General features: G+C 38.9%; 1 long non-coding RNA gene across 2 annotated transcripts in view; it reads right to left on the bottom strand.

Annotated features, from left to right (window-relative positions):
* The window catches only part of LOC132402487 (uncharacterized), an 81,507-nt gene that overhangs the window by 56,699 nt on the left and 7,002 nt on the right, over nucleotides 1-17,806 (bottom strand). Inside the window, exon 2 of one of the 2 annotated variants that reach the window (XR_009514920.1) lies at nucleotides 17,148-17,412. This is a non-coding gene — a long non-coding RNA (uncharacterized LOC132402487). Of the gene's footprint in view, nucleotides 1-15,790; nucleotides 17,413-17,806 lie in introns of those variants that run through there. The other variant, XR_009514919.1, reaches the window with a different exon arrangement.

Genomic DNA, 17,806 nt, shown 5'->3' with positions numbered 1-17,806 from the left:
CATGTAGGTCCATGTATGCACAGATAGAAAGAAAAGTTTACTGGCAGCAGCATCACAGGCACATACCATCATATAAGCAGCATTCACAAGAATATCTTAAATTAACCAAAAATAGTACACCATTTCTACAAGAAGAATACAATTAAAACAACAAAAATGAAATCCATTTTAATACATTGTTATCCATGTGTCCATAGTATTGCTAAATTGGTGATGAGATTATTACCAGTTGGTTAAAAAACTGAAGAGTTGAAGGGAAGTAACTGTTCTTGAACCTTTTGGTGTGGGACTTCAGGCTTCAGATTACCCCTTGCCCAATGACAGCTGTGAGAAGATGGCATGGTCTGAATGGCAGGTACTATCAATCATGGAGAGCAAACCTGATGTTGATAATTCTAGGTGGGATAATGAGTAGAGAGACGGAAGTAAAGTGGTTTGAAGAGAACATAATGTGGAAGAACACAAGGTCATCTGCTTTGGTACACAAAAATAAATACTGACAGATTGGGATATGCTGATGCTCAAAGGGAGGTACATGTTCTTGTACAATTGCAATAGAAAAGGCAAACAATAGAGAGCTTTTGGTACATTGTCCTTTATAAATCAAATTTTTGAGTATAAGAGTTGGAATGTTATGGTGAGGTTGTATAAGGCATTGGTGAGGCCGAATTTGGAGTATTGTGTGCAGATTTGGTCACCGAATTACAGGAAGGATATTAATGAGGTTGAAAGAGTGCAGAGAAGGTTTACAAGGATGCTGCCGGGACTTGAGAAATTGAGTTAAGGAGAAAGGTTGAACAGGTTAGGACTTTATTTTCTGGAGCGTAGAAGAATGAGGGGAGTTTTGATAGAGGTATATAAAATTATGATGGGTATAGATAGAGTGAATGCAAGCAGGCTTTTTCCACTGAGGTTAGGGGAGAAAAAAAAAACAAAGGACATGGGTTAAGGATGAAGGGGGAAAAGTTTAAAGGGAACATGGGGGGGGGGTTCTTCACACAGAGAATGGTGGGAGTGTGGAATGAGCTGCCAGATGAAGTGGTAAATCCAGGCTCACTTTTAACATTTAAGAAAAACTTGGAGAGGTACATGGATGAGAGGTGTATAGAGGGATATGGGCCAGGTGCAGGTCAGTGGGACTAAGCAGAAAAATGGTTCGGCACAGCCAAGAAGGGCCAAAAGGCCTGTTTCTGTGCTGTAATGTTCTATGGTTCTAATATATCAGACATTAATATGAGTGGATTTCTGTGTAAGAGTAAATTCTTACTGCCATTCTCTAGGATCTTGTTAAGATTGAACCCTGAATATATTTCACAGTTTTGATTTCATTATCTGATAAAATAAAGAAGTTGCAGAGGGAATGCAACAAAGATTCACTAGTCTAGCACCTGAAATGGTAACTTTGATGTATGAAGACAGATTAGTAGATCATGCCTAAATGAGTTTAGAACAGGGATTCCTAAACTGGGTGCACAGGCCCCCTCCGTTAAAAGTAAGGCTCCATGGCATAAAAAAAAGGTTGGGAAGCCCATGGTAGTTTCATTGAAATTTCCAAAAATTTCCAAATCATCACAATAAATGAAGGGGTAAGAGATTAAGGGGCTGCCATTTAGAGCTGTTACATGGGGAAGCTCTTCAGTCAGGTGGTGGTGAACTTGGTTCCCCTAATATCTGGAATCTGCTAAACCCAATCTTTACCTTGAGCAAATCCGTAACAAAAACTTTCCACCTAATGGGTAAAACCCAGCATGAGCAGAGCCTTTCCATTTAAAATCTTAGATGGGTGAAGCCCCTTTCCTTAGGTTCCTTCTGTCATTCGCAAGGATTCAATCGCTATTTAAAACTAAATGTACTACAATCAATTTGAGAACTACTACAATTTTTAAATTATCACGTGGAAACATTTACTTTTCACTCAAAAACATGTAACTTACATGGAAACAGCCTCTCTGCCTGTTGAACCTTGTTGCAGTTTCAGTGGAGTCACAAGTCTGAAATGCTATGGGTTTAATTCCACTGTAAGTGATGGGAACTGCAGCAACTTCTTACTTCTGCTGCATTATACAACCTCCCCAACGTGAAAGTGCATTTAGGATGATAGCGCTATCAACTGTTAAGTCAGTTAAGACTTCCCCCTATCTTAGCACATAGCCCAAAACCTGTACACAATTATAAAAGTAACAACTGACCATTCCACACAGAACAAAAAAGTTGAGCAAGCTAAGGATCTTCCCTTTGCAGCAAAGGAGGAATGGAAGAGATTTGACAGAGGTATATAAGATTATAAGAGGTATAGAGTGGACAGCTAATACCTTTTGTCCCCAGGGTGGAAATGGCTAATATGAGAGGATATACTTTTAAAGCGATTAGAGGAAAGTATAGGAGAATGGCAGAGGTAGGATTTTATTTACACAGAGAGTGGTATCTGCACAGAATGCACTGTTAGGGTGGTGGTAGAGGTAGATACATCAGGGACATTTAGGTAGACATGTGGATGAAAGAAAAATGGAAGGCTACTTGTGAGGAAAGGGTTAGTTTGATCTTGGAGTAGCATGACTTTGTTGGCCAAAGGGCCTGTACTGCGCTGTACTATTCAAACAACCACCTCAGTTTTTGCAGAAGTATTAGGGCTCTGGGACAGAGCAGATGGGCTGCCCTGTATCTTCTGTTCTAACTATTGAAGATTGATTAAGGTTGACTCTCCTACCAAGCTGATGAGCAGAGGTGACAGCAATTACCTCACAGGAGGAACAATTAAATTGATTCTGCTGCTGATTCACTCTGTATGTGAGCACTTTCATACCAACGTTCACAGAATGCCCACTTGAAAATAACATAACCTTAGCTAATACAAGTCGAGGCCCTTTTCACTATAATCATCTTGTCTGGTTGCTTATCCTTTCTCCTTATCTTCTATCACAACCATTGTCAGTCTTGCTGCACACAATACATCATTCTACAAATGACATCATCCATTGAAACAATTGAATTCAGGACATGCATGGGGGAAAGAAAGATATTTCAAATAAACAATGGTGCTCTATAATATATACTAGGCCCTTAATTCCTTTTTAATTCTACTTAGCGCAGCAAAATAATTCTTTTATTTTACCTTCCTAACATTCATCATTCTATGGGAATAACACTGCAGTGTCTAATAGTTTTAAATCAATGGTAATTCAGCAGTGCTTTCATTACATTGAACTGTGATACAATTGCCAGTGATGATCAATCTATCTCATGACTCATAGAATATCAATGAAATAATCCTGCTCTGCTGCACTGCAAAGCTATCCGAACCTCCGAAATTAACATACCTTCAATTTCATATCAGAGAATGTGTACAGTATACAACCCGAAATTCTTTCTCTGTGTAGGCATCCATGAAACAGAAAAAAAAACCTACAGAGTATCCAGGACATCTTCAAAGAGCGGTGTCTCAGAACGGCAGCGTCCTTTATTAAGGACCTCCTGCACCCAGGGCATGCCCTTTACTCACTGTTACCATCAGGTAGGAGATACAGAAGCCTGAAGGCACACGCCCAGCGATTCAGGAATGGGAACAGCTTCTTCTCCTCTGCCACCTGATTCCTAAATGGACATTGAACCCTTCATTTTTTTATATTATTTCTGTTTTTGCATGATTTTTAATCTATTCTATATACATATATTGTAAATGATTTACTTATTTATTTTTGCTTTTTTTGTTCTATATTATATATTGCATTAAACTGCTGCTAAGTTAACAAATTTCATGACACATACCGGTGATAATAAACCTGACTCTGAATGAATGACAGAAACAGACAGCTCTTTCTATCCTCAAAAAATCCTGCGATGCCCGAATCCAATCAGGGATTGAACTGAGTACTTGTTTTCACCTTGAAGAAGTTTGAGGGGATTGGTAGAGACAGCAGGGATATTGTAACATAAAAATTCATGAAGTGTTTGATCAGCACTTCAGCCTGCCTTTCAGTTGTTGTTCTTTTATTTTGATGACATTTGTATCTCACGGAAATAAATGTAATGTTATCCTTACCCTAACCAAGAACAAAAACCAAAATCTTTTTTCTCATCCTAACATTAACATGTCTAATACCAATCCAAACATTTTCAAAACATATGTCCATGAGTTGCAGGGTTAAGGGTCCAACGCCTTGGATTCTGAACTAGATTTAATTCACATACAAGTGACTCATTTAATTTGATATTTCCACTTACTCATTGATTTGAATGTATTATCAACAGTATAATAGAGAAAAAACTGTGAATTACAGCTACATACATAATATTAAATAAGTAGTCCAAAACATAGTTATAAAAAAAGTAGTGAGGTAGTGGTCATGGATTCAATGTCCATTCAGAAATTGGATGGCAGAGGGCAAGAAACTGTTCCTTAATTATTGAGTGTGTCTTCAGGCTTATTTACCTCCTACCTGATGGTAGCAATGAGAAGAGGGCATATCCTGGGTGGTGGGGTTCTTCATGATGGACATCGCCTTTTTGAGGCATCGCTCCCTGAAGATATCCTGGATGCTACGGAGGCCAGTGCCCATGATGGAGCTGACTATCTCTCTGTTGCTTACTTCGATCCCGTCCAGTAGCAAGCCCCTCCCCACCTCATCCCCATACCAGACGGTGATGCAGCCAGTTAGAATGCTCTCCACAGTAAAACCCTAGAAATTTGCAGTTAGTCAAAACAAAGTGGGTCCCAGGAAGATGTGATTCTTCAGTGTTTGTCCTTTTGGTAAAATGATGAGGCTATATACAAATGCTTTCAGCTCACAGCATTCAATCAATGTCATAATGTTTATTGCTAATTGTTACATCATGGTGCTTGCTTTGAGCACAGTGCAAAGACATGCTTCATTCAATACATTACTGGGAATTACAATTCCAAGTAAGTGTCTAAACTCTGTAATTTGAATGAAAAGGGTTCATTTTGTAGTGGCAGGGCCAGGAGATGAATTGAATCAATATCAATTAGTAAGCATGCCTCATGCTTAGAGCTGGACTCTCCTCTCATTTAGTATTGCTTTTGTGCAAGGAGCAGCTGGGAGAGGTCAATTGTGAATAAACATTGTCCTACACAAAAATCAATTTTAAAAGTTTTGATTTATTAATTAAAATTCGTAAGAATATTGTTTATAAACTCAGTATTCTAAGCTTCATTTTCTTCCTCAACTATTGCCACTCACACAAGCCACAAGAGAAACACAGCAATTAATAGGCGTCTTTGGAGAATCACTCTCACGGACAGCATACATCGTCTACATTGGTGCTTGTTGCTTCTGATCCAGGGAAGAAAGGTAGGTACAAAAATATTGTTATTAACTATTTTATTAAATAGTTAATTTGCTTTTACCTATCTAATAGATTTTCGGAGGGGTGTAAGACATCCCCTGCTGAGGAGGAGGAAAAGAAGATTGCAAAGCACTTTGGGTGGCTTGTGTATATGTAATTTCTGTGAGTTTACTATGGGTTTTATGAGGGGAAGAGGGGAATTGTTTTCCTATTTGTCAATGTTCTATGCAGCTTAGGTATATACATTAAGTTGTGAATCCCAAAATTGTGAATTTTCAAGGGAAATCCATAATGATTATAATTACAAAGCAGTGAGTGGTTCAACTGACATTTTAATCACAAAAATAATTCTGTCTAAATTGACCAAATTGTCAAGCAAATCTGAACAACGGCAGCAAATTGGTACAAATGCAGGTAATATGTTTTTTCATTTGTTCTTCTTCATTTGTTTCTACCATGAGAACATTTCTGGAAAAGAGTTTCCCTAATGTTCCAAAGAAGATTGAGGTAACCTCTTTGAACTACTGCATACCTTGTGCATTTCTCTGCTGACACAAATATTGTGCATTTACCATCACAAAAATATGTTAGTTGGTTAATATTTTATCAGTACTGGATTTTAAAAACACAATTGCACTTAATTTTAAATCCTTGAAATTATACCAAATACAAATCGAGGCATCAAATATAAATTCTTTTTACTAAACATTTGTAAACCCCTTTGACATTAGTCTTATTTAAGATGTCTGGGGGCCAGTGAAATCCCTGCTTCACTCCAGGTATGAAATTGTCAAACATAATATAAACTTGGGAGTGCGCAACTTACAATACTGTAACATAATCTTAAGAGTTCAGATAACACTTGTAAATTGCTTGTGGCTTTGTAATATTACCAAAAAACCGAGCTGTTAAAATGTGCACATTGTACTTTTGAGCATACTGTAGTTACCCGGACCTTTGTGTCATGCTACAAATTTCAATATATAACAATGGTTGCACAAGATTGTGAACACAGGTGGAGTATCTGGTTCCACCTGTTCTTTTATGATTACTCAAAAGAGATCCTTGGGTCTAATGTCCAGTCTTGCATATATTTCAATGGAAGTTGTAGGAAGGGCAGATGAGCTCAGGGCATGGATCAACACATGGAATTATGATATTGTGGCCATTTGTGAGCCTTGATGCAAGAGGGGCAGGACTGGCAGCTCATTTTTCTGGGGTTCCACTATTTTAGACGTGATAGAGTGAGACCTATTAAAGTGGAACGGGTCGTGTAACTAGTCAGGGAAAATGTCACAGCAGTGCTCAGACAGGACAGATGGAAGAACTCGTCTTGTGAGGATTTATGTATGAATCTACAGAATAAGAAAGGTATGGCCATGTTAATGGAGTATAATATAGACCACACAACAGTCTGCAAGATTTAAAGGAACAAATTTGTATTGAGATTATAGACTGTTACAAGAAACCATAATGTTGTGATAGTAGGGTATTTCAACTTTCCACGTTTGACTGGGTGGACTCCCATACTGTAAAGGAATGGATGGGATAGAGTTTGACACATGTGTTCAGGAAGGTTTCCTTAATCAGTATACAGAAGTCACAATGACAGAATGTGCAATACTTGCTTTCCTATTAGTCAATGAGATGGGGCAGGTGACAGAATTGTGCGTAGGATGCACTTTGCGTCTAGTGATCATAATGCTATTAGTTTCAAACCATGATGGTACTCTATCAGACAAGGTGAAGGAGACTCCTAAGGGCTTCTACAGAGATGTTAAGAGCTAAAGGATTGGAAGCAACAAAACTGGTTCTCTGGAACATCAGTCTGGTAATCTAATGTGGAGCCAAAAGAGATGGGGTGAACTTAAATAATTTTTTTTGTATTTGTATTTACTCAGGAGAAGGACACGGAGTCAATACAAGTGAGACAGCAAGGTCATAGACCCTGTACAGATTGCACAGATTACAGAGGAGGAGGTGCTTGCTGTATTGAGGCAAATTAGGGTGGACAAATCCCCAGTTCCTGAAAAGGTGTTTGCTTGGACTCTGTGGGAGACAAGTGCAGAAACTGCAGAGGCACTAACAGAGTTATTGAAATCATTCTTAGTGACAGGTAAGGTACCAGAGGATTGGAGGAAAGCTAATGCGATTCTGCTGTTTAAGAAAGGCTCTAATAATAAACCAGGAAATTATAGGCCAGTGAGCCTAATATCGGTAATGGGAAAGTTATTGGAAGGTATTCTAAGGGACCAGATATACGAACATTTGGATAGAAAGGGACTGATTAGAGAGAGTTGGCATGGCTTTGTGCATGGTAAGTCAACTAACCAATCTCATAGAGTTCTTGAGAAAGCTACCAGGTAAGTTGATGAAGGCAAGGCAGTGGATGTTGTCTACATGGACTTTAGCAAAGCACTTGACAAGGTCCGACATGGGAAGTTGGTCAAGAAGGTTCATTCACTTTTCATTCAAGATGAGATAGTAAATTAGATTAGACATTGGCTTTGTGACAGAAGCCAGAAAGGGATAGTAGATGGTTGCCTCTCTGACTTGAGGACTGTGACTAGTGGAGTACTGTAAGGATGTAGTTGACAGTGAGGAAAACTAACAAAGCTTGCAGCAGGCTCTGGAAATATGGTCTGAAAACCACAGATAGATTTTATTGCAGGTAAGTGTGAGGTATTGCACTTTGGGAGACCAACCAGGGTAGGTCTTACAAAGTGGATGGCAGGACCTTGAGGAGTGCAGTAGAAAAGAGGGATCTAGAAATACAGATCCATCATTCCTTGAAAGTGACCTCACAGGTAAATAGGGTAGTAAAGAAAGTTTTTCACATATTGGCCTTCATAATTAATGCATTGAGTAAAGGAGTTGGGATTGTTAGCCATAAAGAAATTAAAATATGTAAGGAAACATTGAACAAGTATCATGGGAATAGACAAACCAGATGTCTTTGTTCTTGCCATGTGCTGGAAGGAATTAAGGCTACCATTTTGTGAGGCTATTCTGTAACCTCTATTTTGTGAACTGTTTGATGAAATGATTCTTGCTCTGGGATAACTGAATCTTACAAAGTGAGCAGTAGTGATCTGGGATTATAGGTACCTAATTCGTTGAACGTGGTGTCACAGTTAGATAGGATCATAAAGAAAGCTTTTGGCACATTGGTCTTCATAAATTAAAATATTGAGTACAGGAGTTGGGATTTTATGTTGAAATTGGTGAGGCTTAATTTGGAGTATTGCTTGCAGTGTTCGTCACCTATCTACAGGAAAGAGGTAAATATGAGTACAGGGACAATTTACAAGGATATTGCCAGGACTGAGGACCTGAATTATAAGGAAAGATTGAATAGGTTAAAACTGTGTTCTCTTCTAGAATGTAGAACATTGAGGGGTGATTTGGCAGAGATGTAGAAAATTATGAGGGCTAGGGATAGGGTTATTGCAAGCAGGCATTTTACACTGAGGTTGGGTGAGACTACAATAGAGGTCATGGGTTAAGGGTGAAAGGTGGAACATTTAAGAGGAACGTAAAAGGGAAACTTCTTCACTCAGAGGGTGGTGAGAGTATGGAAAGAGCTGCCAGCGCAAGTAGTGGATATGACTTGAATTGCAAAGTTTAGAGAAGTTTAGATAGGTACATGGTTAGGAGGTGCTATTGTCTGGCCGCAGATCAATGGGACTAGGCTGTTTAAATTGCTTGGCATGGACTAGATGGGCCAAAGGGCCTGTTTCTGTGCTGTAGGTTTGCATCTCTGTATGAATCTTTTTGTCCATAAATACTATCAGATATTGCATAGAAATAAAATTGATCTTATAACATGAGAGACTCAAGTAAGCCTTGGTACAACTGTATAGGGAACTGGTGAGATCATAACTGAAGAACCATGAAGACCTTAAGTAGAGATTTTTTGAAATATGTCAGCTTCTGAAGAGTTCTTCAATTTATAAAAATGCCCTAAATTGTAAAATCCTAAGATACTGAAAGACAATTTGTAAATTTACATTCATTTGGCTTTTATGGTCATTTTGTGTTCAATCCTTTCCTGTGTTATCATCTTCCTACTCAGATACCTTATTCAGAAAAGCTTTTATACAACTGTCTCTTGAGCCTCTATCAATTCCACCCCATCAAGACCACTTAGAAGATGCATAGTGTCCAGATACTTGACTTTTCTTAGTAAGTTAACCTCAAGGGGTAATTTGTCATTAACCAGTTTGATTAATGCTGACAACTCACCAATCATAGACAAATAAGAGGAATAAACTTCCAATTGAATTGTCTTTGTGTCTCTTGTCTAAGTCATCACACATTTGTCAAAACCATATGAGTATAATTTAATCTCTGCCTCACCCAATCTCAGACAAATGACCATTTTCTCCAAAAAAGTGTCTTAGTTGTTGCAAACACAAGGAAATCTGCAGATGCTGGAAATTCAAACAACACACACAAAATGCTGGTAGGACACAGCAGGCTAGGCAGCATCTATAGGGAGAAGCGCTGTCGACGTTTCAGGCCAAGACCCTTCGTCAGGACTAACCGAAAGGAAAGATACTATGAGATTCAAATAGATGCTGCCTAGCCTGCTGTGTTCTACCAGCATTTTGTGTGTGTTGTCTTAGTTGTTGTACCTTTTCTTCAAAGGATTACTAGGAAAAATGATTAAAATGTAACTAGGGATCACTTTAACTTTGAGTAACGATGTACAATGGTTAAAACCATATTAATTACTCATTACACATTATTATTCTATTCTATTTCTATTGGAATCATTTGAAAGGATAAAGGGATGGGAATATAATAGCCAATTTCATAATGATTATTATACATATCATACCAGGTAACATTGCCACCTGAGAATTTTTTTTCTTGTTTGTCCTTGGAAGTTTGATCCATAACTTTCTGTACTCAAAATATTAGAGAGTGGTTAGCAATCTATTCCATTGGAAGAGTATTGCAATTCAAAAGACAGAACAAAATATATTTGAACAGGTACTACTGCTACGATTCAAACTCCTTTTATTGTATTGTGAAAAAATAGTTAAGAATATACCCTATAATTTGCAGTGCTGTAAAAAAATAGTTTTCAGTGATTCACCATGCTTCAAAACTTCCCTGAAGTTCCTTATTGTACTGTGTGCCCCAAAGTAGCAGCAACGCTGGAGGCAAATGATTAAGTTGAAAGCAATTCCTTGGTCACCAGCCAGCAAGAATTTTAAATGAAGCAATGCAAATGTTTTACGATAGATAGTAAGACCTAAAATAAACAGAGGCTTAAACAACATAATCACCTGAACTAGCTTTATCCCCCCCCCCCATTGTTTGAAGTTAAATGGGTAGTGATACAATGGAATATTCAAATTTGAATGATATCATCTTCCTTAATGAACCAGTAGGGGAGTGTATCACCCAGTGTGTACAGGTTTAATTTACTGATTGTTTATCACAGTCAGGGCAACAGAACAGCAGTTGCAACAGAAGGCAGAAAAAATTAACCTGAGTTCTTGCCCTAGAATGCTCCCGGAAAGTTCATGATTGCTAGATGAAGACAAAATAAGGACCAGACCACTTACAAAGTGCTTTGTGAAACTTCATACATCTTATATCCACTACTAGACAGTTAACCTTCCAAGTACAACCACTGTGGCTGTCTCTGACTGGCAAACACATTTCTATCTGTCAGGTTTAATCTCAGTGAATGGATTCTGTAAAGTCCTCACCAATGAAAATAATGTCACATTTAACAGTAGGATAACAACATTACTTGTGCAAAAGGTAAGACCAGACTTCATTTATAGACAGGCACAGCAGACTTGTTCTTCACGGGAAGTTCTGGTTTATTTTTCTTCTACAGATTCCATTGAAGTTTCATATTCTCCACTGTTCTCAAAGGTACCATCGATATAGTATTTAAAAAATGAACACCCTGCAAGTGACTGAAATGCTACATTAGGCCATTTGCCTCCTCCCTTACCTCCATTCAACGCCCCAGTCCTTCTAGACGAGGCAACACTTCACCTGCAAATCATTTGGGGTCATCTACTGTATCCGGTGCTCCTGATGTAGCCTCCCTTACGTAAGTTGGGGCATCACTTTGTTAAGCACCTGTACTCCATCTGCCAGAAACAGCATTTCCTGGTATCAACTATTTTAATTCCTATCTGCATTCCCATTCCAACACGTAGGTCCATGGCTTCCCCTTTTGCCACAATGAGGCCATTCTTAGGGTGGAGGAGCAACACCTCATATTCCATCTGGGTAGCTTCCAACCTGATGGCATGAACAGCAAATTTTTTCTTCTTTGTAAAAAAATTTCCCTCTTTCTTTCCTCTTTTTCTATTTCCCACTCTGGCCTCTTACTCTTCTCTTGTCCATTACCTCCCTCTAGTTCCCTTTCTCCCATCGTCCCCTTCTGTCAGACTCCTTCTCCTCCAGCCCTTTACCTTTCCCACCCATCTAGCTTCACCTATAATCTTCGAGCGAGACCTCCTACCCTTCCCCCACCATTTAATTCTAGCATCTTCCCCTTTCCTTTCCAGTCCTGAAAAAGGGCCTTACTCCAAAACATCAACATCATAAAAAGTACAGCACAAAAATAGGCCCTTTGGCCTACCTAGCCCATGCGGAATCCATTTAAACTGCCTACTCCTATCAACCCGCACTAAGACCATTGCTTTCCATACTACTACGATCCATGCACTTACCCAAACTTCACTTGAATGTTAAAATCGAGCTCACGTGCACCACTTGTACTGACAGCTTGTTCCACACTCTCAGGACCCTTGGATGAAGAAGTTTCCCCTCATGTTCCCCTACAGCTTTTCATCTTTCGCTCTTAACCCATGACCTCTGGTTGAAGTCCCACCCATTCAATGCCATAGATGCCTGACCTGTCGAGTTACAAGATCTGATTGGCTTGGAGATTATTTAGGAAGAGTTTTTAACCAACATTAGTGAGAATACCCTGGAAAACTGAGGATCAGTTTAGGGATTTAAGATGCATCGAAGTATTAAGGAAAACTAAATGACAGTATTGAAAGAATTATAAAGCCATGGCAATCCACAAGAAGCAAGATGTCTGCCATTGCAGCTATTCTTTATTTTTGAAACAGAATTCATCTTAGTCTTAAGACAGAGATACAACTGGCATGCCTTACAGAAACACCAAAACATAGGTATAAAAAATAAAAATTACAAGATCAAACTTCAAAAAGAAGAGCTGTGAGGGAACTGATTTAAGGAGGCTGAGTTCAGAGAGCTGATGCTACGTATGTGGGGATACAACAAATCGGTACGCTTCTGGAAACCAAAGTTGGTCAATAAGAGGAATAAATAGTCTGTGCTTATCCTGATGAAGTATCTCAGCCTGAAACATTGACAGTTTATTCCTTTCCATAGATGTTGCCTGACCTGCTGAGTTCCTCCAGCATTTTGTGTGTGTGTTACTATGGTTAAACAGCAACTATCTGAATGGCCTGTGAATTCCACAGTGTTTAAAACATCAGCAGAGGTCTCATGTAATCTATGCATCAGTGGCTGACAATCATTTCAAATTTCATATTTTCTTACAACATAAAAGGCCACTAGGTGAAAACTGGTTTTCAGAGCAATCCTACTACTGCAATTATTTCTTCATTACCTTTTCTCTCTCACATGCCTTTGCCTACCTCCTGAAATCTCCTATTTACACTGAGATGGAAACTGTTAAGACTCAAGAAAAATAAGTCTGGTCACAGGAAGAAGGCAGACAATGCCCAAGATGATGATTAAACCAAGGTCACTGAGACTGTGAAGCAAATATTACCTGCTACGATGTATTACTCTAGCCAATGAAGAACCAATTTAGAGTTTAATCAGGAAAAAATGGAAACATGTGGCAGGTACATTATTTAGGATCAAAGTGAGTCTGAGGAATATAGAGCTTGTAGGAATGAATTTAAGAAGGAAAAACAGGGACCTTAAAATATTCTTGGCAAGTATGATTAAGGAGGTATCCACAATATTCTGTCAGAAGCAAGAGTGTATTCAGGGAAAGTATAAGCACTGTAACTTAGGTACAAAAAGAGTAATCTATGTGTGGAGCCAGGTGATGAGGACCAAGTCCAAAATGAGTATTATTCTTAATCTGTATTCACCAAGGAGAAGGACATGGAAGACAGTTATTTCAGGGAGAGATATGTGGATAACCTGGGACAGGTCAGTATTAAGCAGGAGAACATGATAGATGTTACAGCTCATAAAAGGGTTGATAAATCCTCAGCAATGAGACCTATCTTAGCTTCTATGAGAAGCCAGGGATGAGATAGCTGGGACTCCGACAGAATTTTTTTGCAAGTTTCTTTAGTCGCAGACAAAGTGCAGAAGACTGGAGGATAGGCAATGTTCTTCTGATATTTAATAAGGGCAGCAGGAATAAGCAAGGTAACAACAGGTGATGGCTTTTACATCAGTTATAGGAATGTTATTGAGAGATATATATGCAGATTTGGAAAGACTGTGGCTGATCAAAATTAACATAGCCTTGCGTAGGGGACATCCAAGCTTACTAATTTCATTGAGTCTTCTGAAGAGGTAACTAAGAAGACTGGCAAAGGCAGGGTGGTAAACCATGTGGATTTTTAAGGCACTTGACAGGGATCTGAACTGAGAATCTGAGAAGGTTAAGGGTCCTGATATCCAAGGGAAACTGGTTGATTGAATTCAATTTTAGCTTGGTGATAAAAGGGCAGAAGTTAGTTTGGTGGTGTGTGACTTTTGATTATTTGTGATATATATTAACGATTTGAATGTGAATGTAGGAAGTAGGAATAGGTAGTGTCTGAAATTAAATGGAAGTTGTTGTTGTGAGAGCAAGGCAGTTTCTCTCAGGATACAGATTGGATGGAGAGCTAGGTAGACTTGGCAAACTGTGAACTTGTGCATTTTGTGATGTCCTTAGGAGTAAAACATTTAAAGCAAATAGTAATAGGCCCAGAAGTAATATGGATAAACAGAGGGACAAAGTACACAGTTGTAAGTGGCAATGCAGGTAAATATTTCAAGTTTATGGTCACCTGACTGTACATATACACAACCTAATAAAACAACTTTCCTCCGGACCATAAAGCATCTATCACACACAGCACAAAATAATTACCACAAATAAGTTAATAAGATATAATTCAAAGTACATGCAGTGCCCAGCAAAGATCAACAGTAAAGTTAAAAAAAAGAGTAAACAACTCGCTGTCCTAATGATGAGACCTTGGTGGTGGCATTTGGTCTGCTTGTCTTCATAAATCAGGTCATAGACTATGAAAGTTTAAACATTATGTTGTAATGACTGGTTAGATGGTCATTCTAGTTAAAACATTCTAAGAAAGATGTAGTTGCACCAAAGAGAGACAGTAGACATTCACCAAGATATTACCTGGACTGCAGTGCTTTTATTTAGGGGAGAGATTGGATATTCAGTGTTTGGGACATTCCCCAGAGAACAGGTGGTTAAGCAGTGGACCTGCCATGAGGTATATAAAGTTGTAAATAGGGTAGATTGATTCTCTCTTCCCTCCTCACCCCAACCTAGGAAGGGAATCGGGGAAAAAAGTATCATTTTAAGGAGGGAGTAAGGAATTTTAGAGGGGATTTGAGGGACTTTCTTTTTTATAAACAGACAGAGGGGAGGTGGAATCAGACAATCACTATGTTTATGGCACATTTACATGCACAGTTAAACAGGCAAGGAGTAGAAGGATATGGAAAATTGAATTAGATTGATGGATGTGAGGATTGGCATGGACGTTTGTGGATGTTTCCTGAGCTGTATGATTGTTAGTCTGTGAGAGAGACAGCACAGAGTTTCCAAAGGCCATCCATTTGTTCCTTTCAATTTATCAGACTATTTAGGCTTTGTGAACAAAAGGAGATTGAATTCTATTTTGCAAAGGGGGATTGTCGCAAACTTCCACCTGGTTTAAGATTGACTGGTAATAAAGGGGATTTGTCACCCTGACCCAGATAGTCAACATGTTGCTCAGCCCGTTTACTGACAACTATCCAAGAAAATGACTGAAGGCGGCAATTAGGGATGATCAATAAATGCAATGAGGTCCATGCCCTATGGGTAAATAAAGTACAACAAACACCTGCAAAAGATTGAAAATATGGTGAGAAAATTATTCAAAAGAGATTTGTGCCGAAATTCTGCCGAACAACAGGAAAGGAAGGTTTCTTTGATAAAAACACTGCAACAGCTCAGGTCTGCTTTGCCCGTGGTGTGTCCACATGATCAGTCTCACTGACCTCAAAACTAAACTGTCATAAATAAACTAGGTTACATGGGGCATGCTTCTTGCTCCAACTCTTCTGTTATTTTCACCAAAATTACTGTAAGCGCCTTCCTACTAACATTCAAGTAACTGTAGTTGGAAGCCTAGAAAATGCAGTTTTATGCTGAAATCTCTCAAAGACCCAGTAAGAGGTCGACATAGTGATGTCGATGTATTCCATTGCATGAAGATTCCAAAGTTGGTGCCTTAATTATTTCTGTTTTTTCTTTTATATGTTGACTATTGTTAAAATGATACATTATATTAATTCAGCATTCATATTGCTTTTTGGTAAATAACAGAACAAATATGATCCCGAAGTAAACTGACCCATATTTAGCTTAATACTATGCACACAATATGTATCACTAAAATAAATAATGCTGCCTCTGTTGGAGTAAAGAAGGACAATGAATTTGAAAGTTCCTTACCTATAGCAAGGCAAAGGCACCACAGACCCTCCAAAGTTCTGAGGGTTTTTTTCATAATAAGTTTGAGAAATTACTAAAACAATACTGCATAAAGTTTTCAAGTTAGTCTTGTAACTCTAAGTGTTACCAATGAAAACAGTAGTTTTTTTCAGGTTAGTACTTGGAATAATTTAATGGATGAAGGAAAATCAATTACTGTACTGGAAAAAGCACAACCGATTTCAGAATGGTTTCATGATTGAGCATGGGTGACAGCAAGCCTGCCACCTGCCAGAATCAGTGTATGTTAAAGATGCAGAACTGACTATGGACCATTTCCCTCCAAGCCTTCTCGTTACTATTACCCTTCAGTACCTCTGGACACTGAGGTTTCCTCACTATACACACAAAGTCGCTCATCATTACCCTCTTGGTCACCACTGACCACCAGGTCCTCTGTTCACCATTACCCTTCAGGATATCTGCTCCACAGTGCCCACTGAAATCTTTACATCATTATTTGTTGGGGCTACTGTTCACCAATGGTTGCTGGACATCTACTTATCATTGCCCACTGGGAGATTTACCCAAGGTTGCCCAGAACCTCTACTCGTCATTGGACAACTCTGTTCACCATTTGATGCTGGACCCTTCGTTCATCATTGTGCACTAAGTCTTCTGCTCACCACAGCTGTATGTGACATCAGTTCAGAATTGCTCTCCATAAACTCTTCTCACCACTGCCCACCAGGAGCCTGCACACCATTGCACAGTGTTGACCTGTGGGGGGGGGGGGGTGCCTTATTCTGATTGTCAAAAGCTGTTTCCTTTGTGATTGGTTAGCTTAGGAGGTGCAGCTGCTTTCCCCATTGGATAGATGCCTGGTGTCCAGTTTCAAATATCTTGGGTGTATAAAATAACAAGTGGAAGAGGCTTGGTCTCTTCTTCCTTTGTCTAAGACATGACCATTGGGAAGATATGCTCTGCACTCACTTTTAACTAAGTATATTTGTTGAATGTACATATGTTTGCTGAATATTCAGATTTGTAGCATCTATAACTTGGGCAACATGAATATTTTGTCAAATTTTTGCTGTTTGTAAATAATTGATTAACATACTTATTCGCAGAGAGTGCTTTCTGTATCACTTGCCAGATCCACGAAATTGATTGAACGTTACAAGTGCTCACTGATATCCACCAGTATGCCTATTCAATATTGTCTGCCAGGGCATCTGCTCATCTTTGTCCTCCAGTATGTTCTGATTTTGGAGCACTGAGATCAGGGTGCAGAAAATCCAAAATAGGTTGGCACTGCTAAAAGGGTTCAAAGTAGCAAAAAGATCTTTCCAGGTATGAGGGCAATTGAGCCATCCCAATATTGTCTGTGGAAAGATGGAAAGAAGCAAAAAATTATCACTATATCTGGCTAGATCTGCTGCCACACTTTTTGATCAGATGTGCAGCAAGTCAATTAATAATTAGTGTCTAAGATCTGTTGTATGATGACAGCAAAATGTTCAAAAGCAGGCTCAAGGAGGAGTACTTGCTTGTGACCTTACTGGTTCATCTTCCCTTCTTCTCTACCATATATGGACATGATAACTGAAGGGAGCCAACCACTAACATGCTATTGGAATGAGCTTTAAAGGTCACCCTATGGCTTCTTCTCATTTACACACTCCATTTCCAGAAAAGTTGGGATATTTTTCAAAATGCAATAAAAACAAATATCTGTGATATGTTAATTCACGTGAACCTTTATTTAACTGACAAAAG

Source organism: Hypanus sabinus, chromosome 12 (genome assembly GCF_030144855.1).
Source record: "Hypanus sabinus isolate sHypSab1 chromosome 12, sHypSab1.hap1, whole genome shotgun sequence".
Taxonomy (NCBI): Eukaryota; Metazoa; Chordata; class Chondrichthyes; order Myliobatiformes; family Dasyatidae; genus Hypanus; species Hypanus sabinus.
The sequence above is the reverse complement of the archived record's forward strand: the minus strand, read 5'-3'. Positions and strand labels throughout refer to the sequence as shown.